The sequence below is a fragment of the Lutzomyia longipalpis genome, chromosome 3 (genome assembly GCF_024334085.1).
Source record: "Lutzomyia longipalpis isolate SR_M1_2022 chromosome 3, ASM2433408v1".
NCBI lineage: Eukaryota > Metazoa > Arthropoda > Insecta > Diptera > Psychodidae > Lutzomyia > Lutzomyia longipalpis.
In genome coordinates, this window is record NC_074709.1 from 28201414 (window position 1) to 28227525 (window position 26112).

Below are 26112 nucleotides of genomic sequence, written 5' to 3' on the forward strand. Positions count from 1 at the left end.
GACGCCGGGTGCTTCTTTGCTACTCCCCCGCACAAATTTATTGATTTTCCCGTCATTTTTAGCTCCTCCACCAGCAACGTAATCCAAAGAGAGAAGTAAACATCATTTTAACTACAATGTTCTCGTTTTTTTTCCATCGCAGAGAGGGGATTTAATGTCAGAATTTACATATCATTATTTGCTGTTGCTTTTTAATTAACCATACAAAATATGTGTTGAACATTTTTAAGCACACAAACCCGGGTGAGTGCAATGAAATGTCACGGAATAATAGTTTGCGGAGCTCTCTTTACACAAAAACAACATACAAAATGTTTTTTTTTTTTTTTTTTTTTTTTGTGTAACTCCTTTTAATTTCACAATCTGTTTTACAATATTTATAACAATAAGTGAAATATTTTGTCGTATATGAAAAATGTCTTCGGAGAGATACTACCCAGTGGTAGCACCCTATATTGGAGTTTTCATTTCATCACATAACAAGTGTAACAAAAGATATTAAGACAAAAAACTATAAGACATCTAAATAACATCTAGATTGACTACGCGAGATCTTTTAAGGCGTCTTTTATAACGTTCCTTTAGGAGTTTCTTTGCAAGTGGGTTTGTGTGATTGGAGATTCTCTCTTTATATTTGGGCAGTCTGTCTTGAATTTCCTCCTGGACCGTCAGCATATCTACACCTCCTCTAATAGCGTAATTTGAGACAAACCACGGCGCTCCGGTGATTGTTCTGAGGTACTTGTTCTCAAATCTCTGCAGAATCTCCACATTTGAATTTGATGCACTCCCCCACAACTCTATCCCGTACATCCACACGGGTTTCAGCATAGCCTTATAAAGCAGCAATTTGCTATCGAGTGACAATTGTGATCTCTTCCCGACCAACCAATACATCTTCCTCATTTTCTCACTGAGCTGCATCCTTTTCTTCCAAATGTGTGTCTTCCAGGTGAGTCTCCGGTCCATGTGCATACCGAGGTATTTGGCACATTCCGCAACAGGCAATTGCACATCATTTAACTTAACTGGAGGGCAGGTGTACTTTTTGAGGGTATATGTGACGTGCACTGATTTGGATTCATTTGTCCTAATTCTCCACTTGGTAAACCACTCCTGCAGACGATTTAATCCCTCTTGGAGCATACGAGAAGCTAACACGGGGTCCTCATGTGATGCCAGCAGTACAGTGTCATCAGCATAAGTTGCGATTTTTGTTTGAGGTGTAGTTGGGATGTCTGCAGTGAATATGGAATACAAAACGGGGCCCAGGACACTTCCCTGTGGTACCCCCGAATGAATCTCCACCAATCCAGTGAGCGCCTCTTTCTGCTTCACAAAGAAATGTCGTCCCAGAAGATAAGACTTCAAAACCTCACTATGCTGGCCAGGTAGTTGTTTCTCGATCTTGTGTAGCAACCCCTCGTGCCACACTTTGTCGAATGCAGCACTAACATCCAGAAAGGCGGCCGAACAATACCTCATCCTCTCCAGATCCTCACTGATGGTGTCCACAACTCGATGAATTTGCTCCACCGTAGAATGCTGCCGCCGGAAACCAAATTGATGGTTGGGGATCAGCTGTCTCTCTTCAATGATTGGCCTCATTCTCTCCAAGAAGAGCTTCTCAAATGCCTTGGACAGGACAGGCAACAGGCTTATAGGCCTATATGATGCTACCTCCTCCGGTTTTTTCCCAGGCTTCGGGATCATCATAATCTGCGCTATCTTCCAAAAGCTCGGAAAATGCTGCAATCTCAACACCCCATTGAAAATGTGTGTGATGTGTCTGATGCACTTGAAAGGAAGCTCCCTGAGGATGCGACCCGTTATCAAATCATATCCCGGGGCTTTCTTTGGATTGATCTGTTTGAACACTGCCTGGACTTCTTTGGGACTAAAGTACTTTATACGAGGATCATCTGCGGAGGAATCAATTGAGGCATCAGTAGATTGGGGGAGCGCTGACACTCCCATGTCCCAAGGGGTGAATACCTTCTGAAGATGCTCAGCAAACGCATGCACCTTCTGTTCGTCTGTTCTCAACCATGAGCCGTCCCCAGCCCTAAGTGGAGGATTTGGTTGCTGTGGGCGCTTTAAGTACTTTGTCGCCTTCCACAGGCTATAATCAGTGGCCTGAGTCGGGGTAAGATTTGATAGATATTCCTGCACCGAAATATCTCTTGCATCCCTGAGTACACGTTTCAGCTCCTTAGCAGCCACATTCCAGGCATGTTTATCCGCAGGAGATCTGGTCCTTCTCCAGATGCTTCTCAGCTTCCTTTTGGCAGCAATCATCTTTGAGATATTGTGTGGAAGTGTCTTGTTGGACTTCATTGTGCCACCCTCCGGTGTTGCGCGCCATGCAGCCTGCTGTATTGCCGTCGTGAGCTCCTCGACACTCAACTCAAGATCCTCACTCGTCTTCAGAGGCACATTCAGTGAGATGAGCTTATCAAGTTCATTCCTGAATAAAGTCCAATCGGTCTTCTTGTTGCTCAGCGTAGGTGGTTTTTGAGTTCTTTGAACATTCTCATGCAAAGTCAGCAAAATGGGTGTGTGATCTGAAGACAGATCCAAAAGCGATGTCATCTTGCAGCGCCCACCATCAATCCCCTTTGTAACAAAAAAGTCCAGGAGATCTGGTATTTTAGCACTATCCGTTGGCCAATAGGTAGGATCCCCTCCACTAAGAAACGATAAACCGCCATCATTGATTGCCACCATCAACTCTCTGCCTTTACATGTAGTTAATCGTGAGCCCCACATTGTATTTTTGGCATTGTAGTCACCGCCAGCAATAAATCTTGAGCCAAGTGTTGCAAAGAATTTCCCATAGTGCTCCTTTTTGTTGTTGTGTCGTGGTGGGCAGTAAACTGATGCCACCGCAAGCGTTTGGCCCGAGAGATCATTGAGGTGCACACATGTACCCTGCAGATAATCCTCTCTGTAATTTTCACCCTCATAATGCTGAATTTTATTGCTAATGATGACCGCCGAACCACCATGGCCCTTCCCATCCGGATGATTTGTGGCATAAATTGTGTATCCAGGGAATCTCGCGTAGCTTTTGTCTGTTAAGTGAGTTTCAGAAATTAGCATCACATCAATATCAAATTGAGTTAAAAATACGCGCAGCTCTTGTACATGTGCGCATAATCCGTTGGCATTCCAGGTGCAGATTTTTATGTTGTCCAACATCTTATGAAAGTTTAGCGACTAGCGTGGTTAATAGGGTCAGAACAGTATCCATTTTGCTCATTAATCCTATCATTGCTGACTTTAAATCATCCATGTCGTTCTTGGGTTGTGTTGACTGAGTGGGGTGATTCTCAGAACATTGACAACCATTTTGCCGTACAGCATCTGCATATGTTGATTCTTGTGGTGGGACATTGTTGATATTCGGAGACGGAGGAGGCGTGGGAACTCTCTCTCTAGTCGTCCTCTCTCTGAGCGCAGGATACAGCTTACGGCGAAGCTGCACATGAACAGAGCATCCTCTGTAGTTGGCAGGGTGATTTTCATTGCAGTTCACGCATCTAACAGCATTATCCTTTTCCTTTCTTGTGCATTGGGTGGTGTGGTGATCGCCCAAACATTTAACACATCGTGGAGCACGAGTGCAGAAGGTTTTAGTGTGATTGTAGCGCTGGCATCGTGTACATTGTGGGATCTCCCTCCTGGATCTGGGAGGCTCCACGGTAACAACAGTGTTCAAAAATCTCGTTACATCATAAATATCCTTGTTATTCTCCTTGGTAGCAAGGTCAACAAAAAACATAGGTAGAGGCTTTTTAGTACCCCTCTGTCTAACATTACAAACATTTACTGCATGGTGTCCAGCTTCCAAAAGCCCATTTTTTATTTCTTCGGGTGCCGTGAGTGCATGTAGTCCTTTTAGGATCACGCGGAAGTGTCTCTCCTTTTTAAATTGATATGTATGTAGTTCTATGTTTTTTTCCTTCAGCTTAGCTAAGACACTCCTATATAGCTCCACTGTAGAGATTTGCACTTTTACTTGATTTCCAGAGAGAACTTTTAAAATAAAAGCTCCATTGGTCAATTCTTGCAGTTGAGATTTGAGAGGCGCAATATGTTCAACCTTGTGCACAAAAATTGGTGGCGGTCGAGGTTGTTGTCTTGACTCGGCACTTTGGGCATTATCATCTCTTATCTCATCTCTCAGTTCATTGTTGACATCCGATGACATTGGATGATCCTCCTCCAAGCCGGAAAAACGATTGCTGGTAGGCGCTCCTTGCCAGTAGTCAGTTAGTGTCGGTTGTTTAACAGTCGGTTGTGATCCCCTCAACGGAGGACTAGATCCTTTTCGTTTGCTGCCACTAGCAACAGGTGTCAATTGCGTAAGATCTGCATTGGAGCCACTCATCCCATCAGTCGCCGGCATGGTAGTAGCAGGTGTCCAATCGGTGAGAATAAAAAAGCTCAAAAACGGCCGGCACAGGGGGGCCCACGGATAGTTTTCGCCCTATAGTTGTTTTCCGTGGACTCCTGCGCCTGAAAATATTTGCCAATTTTGGCTCAAAGGCAAAATATATAAGAAAATTGCCCAAAATCCAGGAGCTTGTCAAAGCTGTGTTTTTAGTACTTGCCTGGAAGTCTGACACTACATACAAAATGTGAAAATAAATTTCCCCCTTCATTTGGGGAGATCGGAAGTGTGACACCGGCGAGTGACATGAAAATGTTTAGCCTGATGGACTCCGTGAGGTCAATTCGGTATCAGTGTCTCTACTGATTTAATTTGCATACCAAATGCTGCCCGATGGAAGAGGCCCAAAGCCACAGAACTCATGCAAAGAACAAATTCTTATAAAGCTCTATGCTGGGAGAAATTTGTCAAAGAGGCTATGTTGTGTTCGGAAGGAGCAAGAGAGGCGATAGGGTCGGCTAATGTTGCAAATTCTATTGCCAAACACAATGTCTTGTCTTCAATTTGCCGCACGAGGAAGGAATGATTCGTCTAATTAGAAGAAGAGAAGGAGAGAAAAATGTTTGAAGAGCTCAAAAATATTTAATAAATTCAATTTATTCTAAAAGGGTAAATTTTTCAACCCTTATTAGGGGGAATTCACAATAAAAAGTAAAGTATTAGAGTAAAAAGTAAAAAAATCATTTTTAATTGAATTTTTCTTAATATTTTATTTAAAAGAAAAATATATTGTTAGGTACATATGCGATTTTGAATCGTTTTATTGTATTTCCTGCGATTTTGCTGTCATTTTTGCTTAATATTAATGAATTAACGCAACAAATCCCAAATAATTTAAAAACAATTCTTCCTAAAAATTTAAAATTAAGAGAATCAGAATACAATAATAAATCCAGCCTAAATTCTTTACAAACCTCCTAAACAAATCGTCGTTAATTTTCGAATTTTATCCCTTTAAAATAAATTCAAAATATTCGTTTATTCTTCTTCTTAAACATAAGCAAATTAATATTAATTTATTGGATCAATTTAATATTTTCTTTCCAAGTTAATTCAGTCTTGTTGAAATTCCTTAATACATTGTTGCCCCCTTTTTGTGTGTCTCTCTCCTCAAAAGGGTTACTAACTTGTGACATTTTTCTCTTTTACGTATGACCCCCAATGACCCCAAAATGTGTATGAATATAAAATGCTCACGCATATTGCCTTCTTTTATACCTTTCTCTCGTCTATTTCTCATAGGTACCCAGTAAACAAATTTTGACAATCATTGATCAATTATTGAGATCAATATTGACTCAATATAGGTCCGCATAGATGATCAATAGTTGATCAATCGGATTGATTATCAATAATTGATCAATAGTTGACCAATCAGATTGATAAACAATTATCGCTCAATTCTAAATCAATCTGATTGATTATCAATAATTGATCAATAGATGATCAATCAGATTGATAAACAATTATCGCTCAATTCTCAATCAATCTGATTGATTGCATTGTTTTCCTCGTTTTCGTAATGAAACAAAAAATATTTATTTCAACAACATTTTTATTTCCAAAAAAATCATTTTACGTACTTCAATACTCAACAAATGTACATGCAGAACTGGTGGATCGCGACCACCGCCACCAGGTTGTAGACTCCCAACTGGGACAATGAGGAAGGAAAGAGTACCGTCATTGCACTCAGTAGGGCACACACATCATTCACACTCTTCCCCCGCATCTCAATCCCATTCATGTCGAGAATCTCATCACCTTCGTGCAGGAGTCCCGATTTCTCTGCTGCACCTCCACGAACAATTCGTTCAATGACCATGGCTTTACCCTCATTGCGTATTCCTGCCAATTCTTCATCCTCCAGATAGGCTTTATTCTCCACCCCAATCGGATTGATGACCACTGAGCCATCCGGTAGTGATTGTAGCTTGCGTGAACCACGTAAACTTGCTCTGAGGAATTCATTCTATTGCGCTACTCTTTCTTCCTCTTCTCGTCGTCGTCTGAGCTGCTCCTGGAATTTCCTAATGTTATCCAATTATTCGGGGGTTGGTTCGACAATTTGTGCGATTTGACCCGGTGTTTGTTGCTGAAGTGTTATTATATGATCGGGCACTTGTGGAGATGATGTACGATTCACCAAACGACCATACTGGTCTTTTGATCATTCACGAGGTGGTGGAATTGGCTTTACTGATCCATTTAGCTGAATCGGTAGACGAGGTGGTGGGTATCGCGGTGGTGTCTTATTGCGTGCAATAAATGAATCCGGAACATCTAGGGCAATCTCACTATGCGGACCATTATCCTGATTTATAGACAGTATCGTTAACATTTCGAAGCAAGACATTATACGGAGAAATCATTTTATTGGGGGGGGGGGGGGGGAGGGAGTGGAAGTATCGGAAATATGTTAAAAGAAAAGTACTCACGGATTGGGGCTTTTTCTCACGGAATGTACCTAATAAAAATTCACTTGTAGTATTTTCTTGAATTGCTTGGAATTTTCTGGAAATTCGGAAAACAAGAAATTTATTAAAAGATTACATATAAATTACGCATGAAAAGTATATCCTTACAATCAACTTATCTTTGCGATCTTTCTTCTTTCTTTGGATACTTTTTTCTTTATTACAAATGAAAGGAAACTCGGGAAACTCCACTTTCGCGTGCACGCACGGAGAGAAAAACAAAAAAAGAAATGGCTGAAAGGAACCGACATATCGCGATGCAAGGGGTGTTTATCTGGCAAATATTTTGGCTATTTAAGCGAATCCCAATTTTGACTTCCTAGTGTCTTTTTAAATTAACTATTACTTAAAATTATTAAGACTTTAAATGTAGAAAATTATGGAAATATAAGGGCGTAATATTGACCTAAAAATGATATCAGATTTATGAGAATTGATTTTTATTTAATATACAATATTGAATATTTAATTTCACATGAACATCCTTTGCTAAAAATCGATAAACTAAAACGTAAAAAAATTCAAAAACGTATTTAGGAATTTTTTGTTTGAATTTAATCTTTTTTGGGTTAAATTTACTACTTATTAGCATTAATTTACTACTTTTCGGTTTGAATCTAGTCCTTTTTTAGGCTTTTATATTTATTTTTAATAAATTTTGTTCCTCAATCTGAGCTGTTTTGGGACTGAAAACCAAATTGGCTTGAATTTATTTTTTTTTAGCTGTGATTCTTTCTTCAAATTTGGGGTTGAATGGGTTGAATTTACAACTTTTTGGTTTGATTTAAGCGTTTTTATGCTTGAATTTAATATTTTTAGACTTAATTAGACTTAGCTTAGGCTATATTTGAATTTCCTTGGTGAATGAATCGAATATTAGTGAATAAACCGAATATTTCCGAAGATCCGAATAATTTTGTCCAGATAAACACCCCTTGTCGCGATGACATACGAACACGCTCCGAACGCGCATTCGTTATTTTTCAATCTTTTCAACCATAAATTGAGGTTATGTTAATTTTTGTATTGTTTTTCTTTCGTTTTGGGAAAAATAAGTAAATAAAATATTAGTAAATTCCGTCAGCAGTGTCTCCTATTGTAAGAATTCAAATCTGTGAAAAGAACACAATCATTCAACTGCTCAGGATGATGGAATCCGGTGGGAAATACTGGCAACAACTCATCTGTCCTTTCTCCGGATAGCGGAAGTTCCATCTATAACTATTTGGGGTATCTCTTGCGCTTCTTGGAGTAAAATGCACCAAAATGTAACTTTTGTATGGAATTACAAATTGAATTTTCATCTCTAGGTACACGAATCATTCACACGTAACCTCCTGGTGGTCTGGACAGCCACAATCTTCATGCGCCATGTATGACCAAAAAATCTTCAGAGAATCTCAATCAATGGAAATCATTCTAACAATCTTCTGCCCACCTGCCGCCACGATGCGTTCCTCAATTACAGGGCGGAAGTGCCGGATGAGCCCCTGAACGGGCCATGCAACTCCATCGGTCAGAGCACAAATGGTATGCCCCTCAATTTGCTTCGCATTACCCATCACAAAGAGCCCATAATCTTGTGAATCCATCCCAAGTCTTCGTGGCATGGTGTAAACAGACAGCTACTCCCGTGCTTGTAGAATTCACACATGGAACAGAATTTCATCACGGCAGCCGTTTTCAGGGACGTCTGCATCTGCACGAGCCCATCAAATTCCATTCCAAGCCTCCGTGCAGATATTCTGTAGGATTCCTGGGGTCAATGATCCACTGGGAATGACAGCCAAGAGATTCTCCCATCCACCATGGACACCACCGGCATGACGTTCAATTAGCTCCTTCCGGGGGATTGACATCTCAACGGTGCAGGGATTATTCACGTACCCGGAGATATGAAAGAGCTTTGTACCGGAATTCCTGGTACGTCCAACGCTGGCACATCACACACCACTACGACAACAGATACTCTGCGAAACGGCCACTATCTCGACATTTGGAACAGTTGTGGGGCACCTAAAGACCCCAATATCAGCTGAGAATGGAGGCTTTAGACGTGGCTTACCCTGCTTTTCCTCAGACGACTCAAACAGGGCTGTTTCCTCACCACAGTTGTACGCCCCAGCTCCACGATGCATGAAAACGTCAAAATCATATCCAGACCCACAGGCATTTTTCCAAATCAATCCCGCCAAGCAATGTTGTATTGCATGTTGGAGACTTCAATGAAATTCCCCACGGACTTAAATGTACACCGCTTGAGCCCCCATTGCAAATCCCGCAATAAGGCACCCCTCGACGAGCTTGTGAGGATCGCGGCGCATAATATCGCGATCTTTGCACGTTCCCGGCTCACCCTCGTCAGCATTCACAACAGGATACTTTGGACGCACATCTCAGGACTTACTCATAAAGGACCACTTGAGTCCAGACGGGAAACCAGCTCCACCACGACTACAGACACCCGAGACCTTGATTTCATTAATAATCCATTCTGATCCCTTCAAAAAGATTTCCTTTGTATTGTGTACCAATCCCCTCGTTTGAGGGCCCCCTTGAGGCGCTAATCATGCCTCCCATACAGATTTGTAAAGGTCCTATTTTGATCCGCTAGTCGTTCAAATTCAAAAAAGGGGCATGTCTCGCAGTATAGTTTTTCATTTCGTGCAGCTATGTATTAAAGCCTCATCTTTAGCATATGTAAAGTCTTTTGTTTTAACTTGTCTTGAGGTCTTATTGCGAGATCCCATTGATTTTCCCATTAAAAGAAAAATGTGACACTTTCGTCTATAGGATTTAATTTCAATTTTTTAAAATTCACACTAAATAATGTCTTGTATATTGAAATTGATAATTCATTAATATTTCTAATATAAAAAAATATGTTATTAAAAATTTATTTAATATTGCTAAACTAGTTTGTCATGGCTATTACTTTGTATGGAAATATAAAAAAAAATATATCTGAAGTTTTCATTACACGACTTTGGCGAATTATTTTATAATTATTTCCAGATACAGGACATCTTTGAAGAGCGTGATTTCTCTTTATCACTATCCTTAATTCTCCCTTTAGGAAATTAGATTTTTAAGCAACGAAGACAGGCCTGAATATTTTCAATGAAGTTTTCTAGCTCCAGAAATTTAATTGCAGCATGATGAAGAATAATCAACTGACCAATGTCACTTAACAATCTACAATTTAGGAATCTCTTGGAAAAGAAAGTACTACAGGATCTCATAAGGCCTTAATTCAATAATTAGACATTGTTATGTTTTATTAACATTGTTAATAAAGAAAGATTTCAATTTATCAAACTGACTGTTCACCTTCTACAAAGATTGCCTTGCTCTCTCTCTTCCTTGTTTAGAAATGTAGGTTTGTGCATTTTGGTTCTTATACAATTAAAAAAAGAAAGCAAATAAATAAAAAGCAATGGCTAACAACACAAAAATTATGAGATTGACCAATGATTGTCCACAAATTGTGTAATTGCCTGATGATTGACGGATGATTGCCCCGAAATTGTGTGATTGATCGAGGATTGAGCATAAATTGACAAAAATTTTAAAGAACAATAGTTGATCAACAGCTGATCAATCCATGATCAATTTGATTGAGATAAAATTGACTTAATATTGATGCTATCAATATGGATTGATCAATAATTGAGTATAAATTGACCAATTGATTGATAAAGAAATTGAAGAACAATAATTGATCAATCCATGATCAATCCATGATCAATAATTGATTGAGTTGTAGTTGACTCAATATTGATAGTATCAATATTGATTCAATATAGGTCCGCATAGATGATCAATTATTGATCAATCGGAATTGATCTGCGATTGACCAATAATTGACCAATGATTGATCAATCGATTGACAGGCTCAATTGATTTATCAATTATTGATCAATCGCAGATCAATCTGATTGATTCAATCGTGATTGAACCTTTATTGGCTCAATCATTTGTTTACTGGGTAGAAGTATGCAAAAAAGGCCGCCCCGAGAACATCTGCACATCCAATAAATAATCCACCCTGTGGCACATCGATGGCCAATAAATTGGGGAATTTATTGAAGGGAAAATAAAATATTTTTTCAGCTTGTTGGCTTCTTCTATGATAGATTTGTGCACTGTGTGAGATGTTGCGTGAGGCCCCTCATTGCGCTCTTGCAGGGCATACGCGAACCCCATTTGCCACCTTTCACGCGGTTCCATCTACCTTCAGGCGATTGCGTTATTTATGTGACTCAATGTGGCTCATTTGAATGGCTCCAACGGGGGCGATTGGGTGTGCGCGTGGAAATATCATTTCAGGGGGCCCCAATAGGGTGGACAATTTGCATAATTAGCTATTTTGTGCGAGGGTGGGAATGGGGGGAGGGGTTGCCATGTTGAACAACTACTTAAAGTGCTTCGAGAGTGTAACCTGTTGGACCTCTCTGCATGACCCGCAGGGCGCTTCTTTTTCCACAATTTTATTTTTTTTCCTCGTAGGAAGGACACGTGGTTTGAATTTTCTTTTCATGTTTCTTTTGTTGGCACAAAATTCCTCGCAGCAGGATCAATTTTTGCTGCTGGTGTGGTCATCATGAGATTGAGAAGGATATTGGTCAAAGAAGGGAATGAAAATTGAACGTTATATAGCTGAGTGAGCATAGAGGGTGCGTGGGGGTGGGTGTGGTAATTCCATTAGAGAGCAAGAGCTCGTCATTTGTTTAATGGTCATCGCGAGGATTGTCAGTGAACACGGAAGTCGAATATAAATTCCTTCTCGCATGCCGTCTATCTTGACGCCATCTGCAGCATAACTCCACAACATAAAACACGGAGTCCTGCTGCGAAAAGGACACCCCCAACTCCTCTCTAGGAATGCCGTCCATGCGTGAAATTCCAATTCAACGCATAGATGGGACAAAAAAACATTTCCCATCCAAGAGATGCCCTCGTGGTGTACCAATAAATAATCATCGCGCGCACCTGTTGAAAAAAAATAAATAAAAAAGAACTTTCCCCGAAAATGCGCTGACCTCTTGTGCGCGTGCAAAGACCCCAAAAACATAAATCATGCGCGCAATTTTTGCTCAAGAATATGCCGATAGTTTTATTTAATTCACTATTTGCAAATTGCGCATGCAGCATATTTTTGAGTGCTTAGAACGTTCTTGGCCAGAGGCTGCCACAGACCAGGTGATTTTCGACGGACAAGAACATTCACTTTGCGTATAAAAGAAAAATTTGAGGAATTATTAGCATATGATTTAGGGGCGCAATTGATGAATTCTGACAAGTCATACGCGATATATTTACTTGCAAATTGCACTGTCGTCAGTTTGTCGGGTAGAATTATTCAAAGAGAATATGCCAGCAATAAGGAATTATGCTTTGAACATTAACATTAGGCGGTTGGAAATTTTCTCGCTGAAGAATTAGAATAACAAAAGAATTTAAAATGACAAAAAAAATTAAATTTATAATATTCTAAAATTTTAAACGAGAACTGTTTTAGTTAATTTTCTTCAAATTCGGCTCAAATGATTTTTCATAATCATCAGGACAATCCTGGCTGAAAAGTTATAGAATTCACTTTTCGAGAACATTTAAAATTAACGAAATAAAGTAAAATACATACACAAAAAAACGATCCTATTCACCCCTATTTGATTTCCTTTTTTTCTTTAAAATTAAATAAATAAACTCCACCCTTTTGCACTTCCATTGACATTCCACTGGAATTTCTCCAGTAACAATTTACCTGCGTAATTGTGAGGCAAGAAAAATTCTCTCACGGACCACCCACAAATGGCATGCGGCGGAATTAATTGCAATTGTGTTGCTACACAAGTCGCGAAGGAAATGAATAATACACCTGAAGTGAAAAAAGGCATTGTGAGTCGTTTATTGGTCATTCTCAAAGGCATGTCCCGCGATTAGAGTTTCGACCTTCCAACCTCCATAAGAGTGCGAGTGAAACTTGATTGATGGTGACATGGAAAACGATCTTTCTCTTTACTATTTGTCCACCGTTGTTTGTCCGCCCACGCACAATTTTGCCTTTCTTATCGTGACAGCGCGTCTCTTTTTTTCACCTTTCTTATTCTTTTGGAAGCTCTATGTACGTATTATATTTTCTTCAGCACCGAGAGCGGTCTGCCTCCTGATACAATTTTTTCAATTAATTTCCTCACTGCGAGGGGGAAAGGTTGGGCATTGAGGAGGGAGAAAAAAAAGAGCTGAACAAGAGATTTCCTCAGGAGATAGACAAATTCTGGAACATGTTTCTCTATTCTACACTTGTTCCTTCTTCTTTTATTGTGCTCATGATGATGCGGGCTTATCGCACGTCTCCCAGGAGGAATGCTCAACGCGGTGATTCCTGATTGAGGCTGAGATTTCTTTCATGCGAAGAGAGAGGGAGAGATGCTTCTGCAGAAGGGAAGAAGATTTTCCTTTTGTCGATAGGGGGTTGTCTTGAAAAAGGAGTTGGGGTTGTAATCCTTTCGTTCGGCTCTCCTCAAAGGACTCGAAGAAGGAGCGACAAAAATCAATCAAAAGAAGATTCAACGAAGAACAAAAAAAAGTCAAGACGACCTCACATCCCAAATGATTCATTAAGCATGTTTGGAGGATCAATAGCAGGGCCAAAAGTGGCGGCACCTCTTCACTCGGGGCCTCATTATTATTTTTCATTCGTCGAAAATGTCGTTACCATGTCCTCGTCGCGGAGTAATTTTTTTCCAGAGGGACGTGCGCGGGGAAATTGAGTTTATTTGATGTTCTTTTTTTTCCTCAAACTCTGTTCTCTCCTTAATCTCTCGCCCAAAGAAAAGGGAAAACACTCACAAAGGGCCAAAAACAAGCACAAAAATATCAATATAGTTAATTCTTGAAGTGCTTGGCGGCTTCCTCTTCATTTTCAATCGCAAAGCAAAGAGATAGATTGCTGTCCAAGTGATGATGTGACAAGCGATAGGATTCATATTTGTGACCCTTGAAGCTTAAACATCTCTGATAGGAATTAATTTAAACAGCATTTTTTGGATGTACAATTAAAAGGCAGTTGGGTGGAAAAATTTGAATAATTTGAAAAGTAAAAAAGAATGATTTTTTAGTGTAATGTGGGGTAAGTTTTGAATTGATTTGGGAGTTTATCTTGTTCAAGAGTTTAATTTTTTTTTTGCAAGTTGGTAAAAGAAACCATTTTTTATGTTATTAAAGAAAATTATAAAAAATATAATCTGTTTTTATTTTATTTAAGAACATTGCTCCATGTTTTGTGCATAAAGTCCTTTTTCTAAAATTTTTCTAAAACATTTATTCTTCTCAAGGGGTGTTCATCTGCCGAATATTTTGATTCGATTTTGGGAATATTTCCGAAGATCCGATTTATTTTCTTTCGGATAAACACCCCTTGTTCCTTCTAAAATTTAGATTTCACTGAATTTGACTTACCAACTGTCCTCACCGATGTTATTTAAAAATTCCTCGCGGGCACTGAATGTTTTTCCTGAATGTTTCCTGAGGACTCCATTGTTTGGCACAGGATGAATTAATACTCTTCAAATTACTTCACAACATCCACCTCCACGGCTAACAATGGCACAGAAATACAACAAAACATCAACCACTTGGCACGAGGCTCGTGCCTCAAATGAACCGCCGCCACCGCCCTGTGAAGGGGCGCAATTGGTTTCCGGGGCTCCGCAACTTTTCATCTCATCACAACATGCATGAAAATTTAATTACACAGCACAACAATCACTCCCCAAAGGCACCAAAAAGATTCTTTCATTGGCCGCGGTTCTTTTGGCTCATTGAAAAAAAATTGAATTTGTCCGCGTGCGGCTGGTTTTATTGAGACTGTGATGTGCATAAATAAATTGTTGGTTCGTGGCGCCCACGTAGGGAACTTTTGTCGGAGATGGTACATGCTATTAACATTGGGCTATATAGCAATAAGTATTTAATAAATGACAAGAGAGAATACTCGGCGGTCCCATTCATATGCCCATAAATCGCACATCTTCTATTCATGCCTCGCGCTTTGTCGATTTGTGCGCAACTTTTACCTTCTTTTGAAGACTCTTTATCTTGTTTTCTATTAATTTGTTTATTTTATTTATTTCAAAGTTTTTAAATCAATAAGACTGGAAAAATTCTTTATAAATTGATAGAGAAAATAATTTTTCTTACCCAGAAAACAATTTTTCTACAAGATGACGCGTTTTTTACAAACCAGCGACGCTCTGGAAAAATTTAAATTACCTAAAATCTCTAAAATTTCTTTTCAAAATCCATCAATGACCCAAATATACCAAAAAAACATTAGGCTACAGCCGAGAAAAGGTCAGTTTTTTTCCACAAAATCTAACCACAAAATAGAATCATTAATAAAGTTAATTTGAAAAAGGAATAACCAGAAGCTAAAACATCTATTTGAGTGCTAAATGATTAAGAGGGCGATATTTGTGTGTAATCCCATAATTTTCAACCTTTCTGAGAGACCACAAAATGAAAAGCCCATCATTCGGTAAGAGGGAGGAGAAACAAGCAAACAGAATGTTGATAAATCACTCCGATTTTTTTTCTTTGACCATCAAAAAAGAAAAAATTTTATGAATGAACTCCCGGACCGAGCTAATATGTGATTGAAATAATATTTTTTTTCTCTGAGTTTGGAACGAGATATCGTCTTTAAGTAATTGGCAGAGTTTCTTTTGCGGGGCATGGGGAAAAATGGAACAGGGAGAGGTAGAAATTTTTGTCGAATGTATGACGCCTCACACTCCTAAATTATCTCATTTTTGTATCTTCATCTTGTCTAGACAAAAGGAGAGAAGGCACAGGATCTATTTTTATTCTCACAGGAGGAAAGATTGAGACGAAGAAATAAATAATATTGCAACAAAATGCAAAAGGGGAAATAAATTAGATGAAGAGGCGTCCACTGTGGCGACCATGGCTAAGAACTTGCAGGTATAAGGAGATTCTTCAGTCCATAAAGTCAAACTCATGGCGCCCCAGTATTATGAACGATTTTTTCACCTTCTTGGTGAAGAGCTGGAAAAAAATGAAGGAGAAAAGACAAGAAGAAAATGAGCCAAAAGAGACACGATTTATCCATTAAATTGTCCTCAAGATCTCCAAAGATATGGACCGCGCCATCTTCCGCTTGGGTGGATCCTCGAAGACGTGATCGAATAAATGAGGGATGAATTTGATGACGCTATCGAATAATTGACGATCATTAATGGGGGCTCATTGTGTGTGCTGTATTATGTTGAATATCCTCATCCCTGTGGCAATTTGTTGTCACTCCAGCAGGTTGTCCGTTGTGTCCACCTTCACATCCCCTAACTGACACAACTGTGAGACCCACGATTAGGGATCTCTCATTCAACCATTTTTATCCTCTTTGTATCCAACGAACAACATATAAAATATTTTACCGAAAAAGACATGAGAATAGTCCTTTATCTCGACTTTCAGTGTCTCATATTTTAGCTACATACAAGGATCACTTTCATATCTATTGTGCTGAATTTATTTCAAGAGATATCTTCACGAAAAATGTTATTTTTCTGACACTTTGTCAACTGTCAGGATTGTTTCACGAATTGAGGGAATGTTAAAATGTTTTTTTTATTACACATTGATTGATTTTGGAGCCAAAAGGAGTTGGGAAAAAATTGTCCAAGTCTGGATTTGAACTCATTGTTCTTCCCTTGCGTGTACTACGTCTCTACCACTGCACTACTTATTTGCTTATTATATTATGCGTTCTTCGAAAATAAAAATATCACATTTTGAGCAATAATTTAGGATTATTCTTCGCGTTATTTTTCTAACAACATTGAGGGAATATTCTGATCCTTCCAGCACCTCCTGGGACTCCATTCATGCGAGCTATTCTGGGTACATTCCCTATGTTAGATAATTTTAATATTCATCCCTACAGGATGTGTGTGTGTGCAGAATTTCCAGACTCATCCATCAAAGGATGGAATGAATCTCTATTTAACGCCGAATGCGCATTTGCATCAATCATTGTATAATTCCAGAGGAGATTCACTTTCATACACAATGTCGAGAAGTACTCGCAGGAAGACATTGGAGGGAAAAAAACAACCTCAAGGAATGCGCGCAAATGGAACGAAATAAGGATAAAAAGCACCCAAAGGGGAAGATTTTTTTTGCACATTTACCTACCCTTTGCAGTTCTTTCCCTTCAAATTAACACGGGCCAAAAGATGCGACAGAAATTTCCATCAGTCAGAGAAGGAAATTTCATGCATATCCTGGCAAAGCGGGCATAGCTGATCAATGTAGAATTAGCACAGTCCGCGCTGTTTAATGACTTTTTGATTGTCCTTGTGGGGTGCAGTGTCACATCCACACAGTCGAGAGAATCCTTTCGCTTCGCTATCTCCTGGCAAGTGGATGATAATTTGTCAGGCACACAAGTCACTTTCATTCTGTACCCCCTTGCCTCCGTGTGAGGCAATGTCAATGGCATTTTTGCGTCTGACGCACCCCTGGTTGCCCCTTTTTTTATCAAAAAGCCACCCCAAGGAGGCTCGATATGATTAATTTCGCATTCTTACCCTCCCTATATTTGCATACAAGTCAATAAGGATTTCGGGGACATTGTTGGGTGTCATCAATCAATTTCCTTTTGCAACTCTTTAAGGGAAAACTAATATTCTGTTTATTAATATTTTTTGTACAGAAATAAATTCTTTCTTTAAAATGATTTTTTTTCTAGTTTTATTTTTAAGAATAAAATAGGGAAGCATGGGTTACAAATCAAGAATTTGTTTTTAATTCTAAATCTACCATTTTTCAACAATTAAAACGCTAAAATGGATAAAAAAATCTTTCTGGAAGTTTATTTCCCAACCTTCCCAGCAGAACTTCCAATATTAGTATCTCGGATCTAACGCAACAAATTCAATATGAAGGAAAAACCAATATGTAACATACCTACAATATATTATTATGTACCTACATAATGTGTTTATGTGCCCTTCCCATTGCTCTCGCATAAACAATCTTCACGCGATTATCGCGAAACGCCAAATGACACGCCGATCATTTTTTTCCGGTGAAAAAGAAGTCGAAGGAGATCATAAATTTGTACCACCATTATTTACTTTATTGCTCCACAACGTAGAACATTTCCTTTTTCTCTCTGTCTTTTTTTTTATTTTTATTGCTGTTGCCCCCAACCCCGCAAAAGGTCTCCTTTCTCGCACATTGTTGGTGTATTTGCACCTCCCGCGTCCACCGCGCGATTTGTTTAGCACGCGCATTCACCTCGCGATCGATATGTTGGTAACATTTTGAATTACATTATTTATAAATTTTCATGTTGATATAATAATAATATTATATGACACCAATAAATTTATCCCATCGCATCTAAACATTGGCGCGAAGTATGTTGGAACATTGGTGAGAATAATGCGCGGCATATAGTCCGTGTTTGGGGGCAAAAGAGGCCACTGTGGCGTTGTTTTTTGTCACGCATGCAAAACATTTTCTCTTCTCTTTAGTTTTTACGCCAGTGGAGCCATCCCATCTGGGGCCTCAGGTGCTGCTCAGTCAGAGGAATAAATATTGCACCGGGCAGTCTCCTTGGCGTGCTGCAGCCACATAAATCCCCAACATCGATTGAGAGCTCCAGGTGGCTCCTACCATGGCCTTTCCCCCCGTAGGGAGGGTTTGTCACCCCCCATTGCAAAAAACAAGAGAGAGAAAAAAATTATCCCGGGTCGTGCGAATTGAATCACAACAAAATTACCTTTGCCATTCATCATTGATGGGGTGCCCATTAAAAATTAACGAAACACAATATTTGAATTGCAAAAATTGCCAACATGCAGAGAACAAATCAATGGGGTGGTGGATAATGGATGTCCCTCTGGGGAGCTTCACACGCCCTGCATCCTCTTCCCACATCTTCATTGCTGTCCCAAACACAGAGCTCCCTCCCCCCCAATAGAGCCCTAAAATGCAATAATAAAGTTCATCAGTTACATTTTGGAGCATTTTTTGGTGGAATTATTTAAACTTAAAAGATGTAGGAGAAGAAAAGGAGATTATTCACTTTTGTTCATTGCTCTAAATATCCCTTAAAATTTGCAAAAAGCCAAAAAATAAATCATAAAGCCAAGATTCTTGAGGAAAAATCCCTGAGATGATTCTTGGTCTCCCACAGGGCCATCCGCACCCTTATTTGATGATGAAATCCACCCTCTTTGTCAATGCGCGCGAACTCCATCATTTATTACAGATACACACAATAAATACACACTCACATGCATTCTAATCCACAGAAATATGACATAATTCGCCAAGATATATGACTCTGCGTATGAGGTCAATGGTCTTAACTGAGAGAGTCTTTTCGGGTTTTTCAGTGCGAAAAATATTAATTTCCCACCCCCCGGCAATGTGTTGTACACAAGAAGAGGAATCAATTGGAACACATATTCAAGGGCCAACGCGCAGCTAATCCCATTGTCAAACAGACGAAGAATTCTTTTTTTTCTTCTTTTGTGCACACGAGGGTGGAAAAGTGCGAGAAAGTAAGATCATCCGATTAGAGTGGAAATTAATTGACGCAGACCCGAGCATATGCTGCATCACTCACAATTTTTCTTCCTCCTTCCTCAATGGCTTGCTCTAGCTAGAGACGATCTAATGGGGTTTTCATGAAATTCACTTGAGTTGTTCTCTGACATACTCTCTGGTAATTGTTTGTTGTGTCTGTGGGGGTGGAAAAATGAGCAGTGAGTACTTCTTGAGAATTTCTTTATCATTTAAGTTTTAATTGAGATTTTTTTAAATGAAATTTTAACTTATTTTCTAACTTAAAAAAATGTTTTATTTATAATTAGGAAAATAATGAGTTAGCATATGAAAAATTTTTCTCACCTTCTTTCTGTCTTCTCTTACTCTCAACGTCTTTATCATCCCAAAAATTAAAATAAATAATAAATTTTCCTGCTCCAAAATTCCCTCGAGCCCCTCAATAGAAGTTTTTCCTCCCATCTGCGGCCTTTCTTGGACCATTTTCTCTCAAAATATTCTTTTTGTTTTAATAAATTCCGTGACCTTCGCTTGAGGTTCTTCTGCGGCGTGGACAATGTGAATTTCGGGGTCTCTCCTATATAAATTTCTTTCACCGCTTGGGGTCTCACGGACCTGCTCACGGAGCAACAGATGGGATAAGAAGAATTCCCCGTGGCATGCAGAGACACTCTCTCTTCCTCTTCTAAAACAATTCTTTAGCCATTTGGTCACTATGGCGCGAGCAAAAGTGAATTTTGCAAAATTGGCGCGCAAAATTCTCTTTTTTTTACCCTTCGAGGCCGCGCGCGCACGTTTTGCATCCTGTGTGTGAGAAATCCCCGCTCATAGGGCCCAATCTACTTTGCACACAATGGTCCTCCTTTAGAATTTTCTATGTGGTTCCCATGCAGCGAACTTTACCCACATAGTTCTGCTTCTGAGAGAATTCCCTTTGCCCTGGTATCACCCACTAAATAAGAAATTCCCATTAAAATTGTCTCACGATGAATTTATTTGCCCCCTAAGAGACGAAGCGAGAAGAGAAGAAGAGGATCCCTCTCTAGGATGACCACAAATTAGATGGTGGACGTCCCAAGAGAAAACAATCCATCTTCTGGGGCTATATCTTGGGCCAAAGAAAGTGGACCCCAAAGAAATTCAAATGAAGATGATACAAGCAGCACAGAAGAAAATCTATTAATAAATCATCAAAAACTAATTCATAATCCACCTGTACAATAAATTTTCGTCCCCACGGGAGAGATTTATCGATGAAATATTGTAATTTGCTCTTCATATTGAAATGAAGTGCGCGCCCCGCATGAAGATTCTTTTGCCTTCATTCCGCTGTTTTTTCTTCATTTCTTTTATTTTTCAGCACACAGAAATGCCAGACACGCGGGAGATTTCCTCCTTCCCACTGTCAGTCTGTCAAATGAAATAATTTATTTTCAATGGCTTTTCAAATACTTAATATTTGGGGATAAACAACATAATTACAGAAAAATGCCAAACGAGTCAAATTTGTAAATTCAAAAAGAGAATTTTATATGTATTTAACTCCTTTAGTTCGAAGGAGAAAGAATTTTTTAACATTTCTTGTGTCTCGCACGCTTCTGATTCTATCATGAGGATAGAAAAGAAATTTCTCATTGAATAATTGGAAAATTTCGAAATATTTCAAGGAAAATTTCATAAAAGAATTTTGTTTGAATATTTTTTGCAAGAATTTTTATGAAAAACCAAAAATACGTTAAAAGCTATTAAAATACACGGAAAGTAGAGAAAAAGTTTACCCAGCAGGACACTGATAATTCTCTTAAATCAGAAAGAAAATCTCAATTAACTATGAAAAGTTAGCCGAAGACTCTTGAAGAAAAATTGAGTTTTCTTTTATGGATTTCGGGATGAAAGATGAAAATTTGCTACTTACGAAGTCCGGAGAATGAAAGAGTTAACAAACCACGACAAAAAATATTTAATTTAACTTTTCTAAAAGTTTCTAGATGTTTTTTTTTTATGTTTCGTGAGGCCGAAGTTTTTTTCTCTATACCTAATAGATTATTTTTGTGTTTTCTAAGTCGGTTTTGGTTTTTTTTACGTTCTACAAATTTTTTTCTAGTTTCCTTAAAAAAAAACATAAATTTTTCGAATTCTGCCATTTGTTTTTTCTGGTTTTCTTTTTTTTTATAGATTCCATATAATTAATTTCGAATTATTTATGGACCATTCATTTCTTAATTGTATGATTATAAAAACTAATATTCTTAAGAAAAAAAGTAATTCAAAACACTTTGAAAAAATTTAATTTAATACCGGCACATTAATGCAATTTTTTTGAACTATTCATTGTTCTCATAATTTTCTTATCTTTAAACTCTTTTGCTAATTTTATTCTTTTTGTTTAATATAATTTAAAAAAACATGTGCCAAGAAATTGCCCGTCTGGGCTAAATAAATAAAATGATCCATTGTCTTTTACTTATAAAAAAGTCCAAGTCTTATCTTCTAGACTTAAAAGATTTTTTTTTAAACTACTGTAGGTATGACACATTTTTTTTTAGTATAAAAAGAGGTATATTCCTACAGTGAGAAATCATAAGAAAGTTTCCATTCTACCACAGAAGAACTTAAGAAAAAAAATCTTTTGGAACCATGAAGTTTTCTCTGACATTCCTGACTTTGGCCTGCATCGCCTTTGGAGGACTTCATGCCGAAGAATTGGATCTAACATCTTGTCTAACTGCCCTAGCCAACACCTCAACCTGTTTCATGGTGGTGACGGTGGCAGATCTCTTTAGCTGTGCAACTGATCCGAATCCTCCTTGCTGCGGATTAGTATCCTTTGAGTGCTGCATGAAGGGTAAAAATACACAACATTGTTTTGACAATGAATATGCAAATATGTGTTGAAAATCTCTCTTCAGAATTCTTCTGCAAGAGCAGCTTTGTAATCAATCATGCAAGACATTAAATGTTTATTGTAAAAATCTTGTAACAAAAAAATTGAAGTAAATAAAAATTATTTTTTGAAAATTTTTCTTTGTTTTTTGCATTGATTTTGTTAACACGTTAATAAATTACGTGGAAAGTAAAAAAAAAATAATATAGGAATGAAATACTGGGAAAGTGAATTATACGCGAAGTGTAAAAAAATTATTTTATTCTCTGAATTTGAATTTTCTTTACGATGCTCCGGTTCACATAACGAACCAATAAATTTCTAGAGTTTACGTACTGTAGAATATATTATGAATGGTATGTGTTTTGACTTATTATGTATCGTAATTCGATGTGTCTCAACTTCACGATTTTTCCCTAAAATCTCAACATTTTCTCAAAATCAAATTAATTGCTTTAGCAAAATTCATATCGAGGTCGGATTAAAGCCATCTTTCCCTACATTTCCTTCATTAAAAAATTCATCTAATATATTTTTCAAATTTTCTTAAATTCAATGTGAATTTGTTCCCTAATTTTTTTTTAACCCTGCTCATTTCTCCCACCTCTCCTCCTCCGCTGTTCCTTTGCCTGAAGCAAAAATCCATGACGATGAAATAAAATAAAATAAAAAAGTGAGTCGTGCGACTAGAAAAATGCTGTCAAAGGTGAATTTATGAGTCCATTTCCGACGACACTCGCGCAACGGTTCAAATTGTCCTCTGCCAGGCATCACATAATTCATGTTTCGGGGGTTGTCTTCACGTCCCCTTAAAAAAATACAAAAAAATAAATTCGTTGAATCAATTAGGTGTGTATAGGAGATGATTTTGTGGATAGAGGAGGTCATGCAAAAAAATCATTCAAAAAAAAATGTTTCGCGGAGATTCACGCGGAGGAATCAATAAAATAAAATAAAAATTCTCTTCTATCCGATTTTTTTTGTAAATTTTAAAGGCCAAAAGACAAAAACCTTAATGGCAACGAATAAATTTCAATCCCCACGTGGGGGCAAACGGCGCGCGAGGGCCGCGGGATGATAAATGTGGTCATATTTGTGATGAATTGCAGCCGGGTGAGGCACAGTTTGGGGGCACAGAGCGCCTCTCGCGTGGAGGGAACCCACGGGGCGAATGTCGTCCCCTTCAGTGCGAGTTCTATAATGTCTCAATGAGCTCCGCAGGGGAGGGAAATTCTTCCAAATCCAATTAATTTATTCATGAGGAATGTCTCTCTCTCTCTCTGGATGCCCCAAGACGACGATTCTTAATCCTTTTCTTTCCGTCCGAAAATTCGAGCAAAAACAAATCTCCCAAATTCGAACAAAAAAAAATAATTCTTCGTGTTTTTTTTTAAATCTAATAATCCGTCTATTTTCATGATTGTGAATTTTATACATAGATTTGATTTCTCTTTATATACCTTTTACGAATTATTTTTTTTATTAAGTATAATGCAAATTGTTTTCTCTCAACTAACCACCCTCACTCGGAACCCTTTAAAACTCAATGCATTGCACGTTATTTTCAACCCTTTTAGTTGAATTTCTATTCTCCCTCAAAATAAATTTTTAAAAAATTAATACAAAATGAAACAATAAAATTTTAGATAAAAAAAACAATTCAATTAGAATTTTATTTCTGCAAATTCTCAAGGGCAGAGCGGGGGTGGTGGAGTGAGAAATTTTAAGTAAATATTTTTTTTTCTTTAAGTAAAATTGATACGAGTGTTGTTCACACTTACGTCAAAAAACATTCATTGCTATTTACAAAGTTTTACATTCAATTTGTGTTCAAAGTTGATGTTCTTTTCTTTAGCAAAAGAACTTTCTCTCTTCATAAATTTCATATGATTTCTCTCAATTGAATTTTCTTTAACTGATTAGTTGGTTTTCTTGTACACTGTGCAACATATTTTTGTTTATTTCTTTCAAGTTTTTTTTTTTTCATTTTATTAATTTGCCTTGATTTTTTTATTTTGGCAAATCGTCTTGATGATGATTGAACCACAATCAAGAAAGCAAGATCTTGAATTTTAACACCAGAATACGGATCAAAAATTAGGATTCTTTCAATTACCAACTAAAACCTTCTGAGAATCATTTTGACGTCAAATAATTTGTAGAAAAGAAAGATATTATTAAAATATCTTTTAAGTTTTATTTTTAAAAAAATCTGTAAATGGTTCGAAGTCTTTTAATTTGGAAGGCATGAAAGGATTAAAAATTTTGAATTTTATTAAACGGCTCTGAGTGGACGGAGGTTAATTTTGGTTGACGTCTTCGCGAGGAGCATTTTTTGACAATTGGGGGAGGATTTTTCACGCCAACATAACCTCAAAGTAAATTTTTCTGTGTAAAAAAGTGAAAATTATGTGAAAAAATGCATTGCAATGCCCCCAGGGGCTTCTTTTATACTTCTAAATGCATTTTCCAGTCGAAAATCCGCACAATTCTGTTTTTTTTGTCACAAATGTATGTTAAGGTTATGTTAGGTGAAGGATTTACTTTACATTTCTCCCTTTTTTTCTACATAAAAAAATTACTTTGAGGTTATACTGGCGCGAAAAATCCTCCCCCAATTGTCAAAAAATGCTCCTCGCGAAGACGTCAACCAAAATTCACCTATGTCTGTTCAGATGCTATTAAGTTAAAGGCTTGAAAATTTTATTCGTTTGTTCCCTCAAATTGTGTATGATCATTGAATAATGACATTTTAAAAAAATCATTTTATTGAAAATCCAATGTTTTTTTTTTTTGAAATTTATTGTTATTTTTTTCAGAAATATAAGATTTTCTTCAAAGTTTGAGAAATCTTGGAAAACAAAATTTAACTCATTTTGCTCTATAAGCTTTGAGCTTTTCCTTTTAAATCGTAGCGGGCCAGCAAATTTGAGCTTTTTTTTCCTTAAAGGATTCTAATTGAAAAATTATCAGGAAAAAATTGTTGGGTAACCAAAATGCCCAATTTTCGTAAAAGGGTTAACGATTTCTTTTAGCGGCTTCTTCAAACAATTTAAAATTATTAGAACACGAAAGGAAGACCGATAAAAACAGTTTCAAACTTATCAAAAGACAAATAGTCTTTTTCACGTAGAGTTTTTCAAGAAATTCAGAAATAAAAATTAATTTTTATTTTATTTATCTTCTTCTGAATAAAAATATATCAATTTTTTTTCAATATTTATCTTTATTTTCTTATTTTAAAATTGACTTTCAGTTTTTTTGTGGGTTATAAATTAAGATCTTGAAATCTCGATCTCGAAATCTTAATTCCAGAATACAATACATTTATTTTTTTATTTCTTTAAAACATCTTTTTTTAAAACTGAAGGGGGAAACTTACAAAACTTGTCGCACAGTGTATTTAATTTCTCTGTGATTTTATCTACTGAAAAAAAAGCTCCTCCCGGCGGGGCCTGGAGCTTTTAAAAATTTGCTCTTGATCGCTCCTTGAAATCTATCTCGCGTATTTTTTTCATTTAAATTACTCTCATTTATTTTAAAATATTTTAATTAGTATTTATCATTTAGTAGTAGTCATTTTATCACAGATTACAAATGCTTAAACATACAATTTGTGAAGTTCTTCATTTTTTTTATTTTTTTATTTTTTTATATATACTTTTTTCATTTACATTCATTCTCCTCTC

General features: G+C 37.5%; 1 long non-coding RNA gene and 1 pseudogene across 1 annotated transcript; both read right to left on the bottom strand.

Annotated features, from left to right (window-relative positions):
• Positions 1–6003: 6003 nt before the first annotated feature.
• Positions 6004–7157, bottom strand: LOC129793632 (uncharacterized). Its single transcript, XR_008750948.1, has 3 exons — positions 7042–7157; positions 6895–6970; positions 6004–6770 (listed from the first exon to the last, which is right to left on the bottom strand). It is a non-coding gene; the product is annotated as an uncharacterized LOC129793632 (long non-coding RNA).
• A 1091-nt stretch (positions 7158–8248) lies between these two features.
• LOC129792343 (NADH dehydrogenase [ubiquinone] flavoprotein 1, mitochondrial-like) lies at positions 8249–18761 on the bottom strand (annotated as a pseudogene).
• Positions 18762–26112: the final 7351 nt, after the last annotated feature.